The sequence below is a fragment of the Tarenaya hassleriana genome, unplaced genomic scaffold (genome assembly GCF_000463585.1).
Source record: "Tarenaya hassleriana unplaced genomic scaffold, ASM46358v1 Cleome224, whole genome shotgun sequence".
NCBI lineage: Eukaryota > Viridiplantae > Streptophyta > Magnoliopsida > Brassicales > Cleomaceae > Tarenaya > Tarenaya hassleriana.
In genome coordinates this window covers 47,167-47,368 of record NW_010965576.1, presented here as the reverse complement: position 1 = coordinate 47,368, position 202 = coordinate 47,167, and positions in this window count along the sequence as shown.

Genomic DNA, 202 nt, shown 5'->3' with positions numbered 1-202 from the left:
GAAGACCAGCCCTTGGACATGTCAAGTGATCAAGACGTTACACGATCACTTGATCCCGCAAAGCTCGACAACGACCATCATGCGAAGGGTGCCCCACGAGCATACATTAGGACCGAGCCGCCAATCACTCGGGCCAAAACTCGAGCACTTCGTCAACTACTATATGGCGTCGTTGATCAAGTCTTGAGCGGGATACGGGACG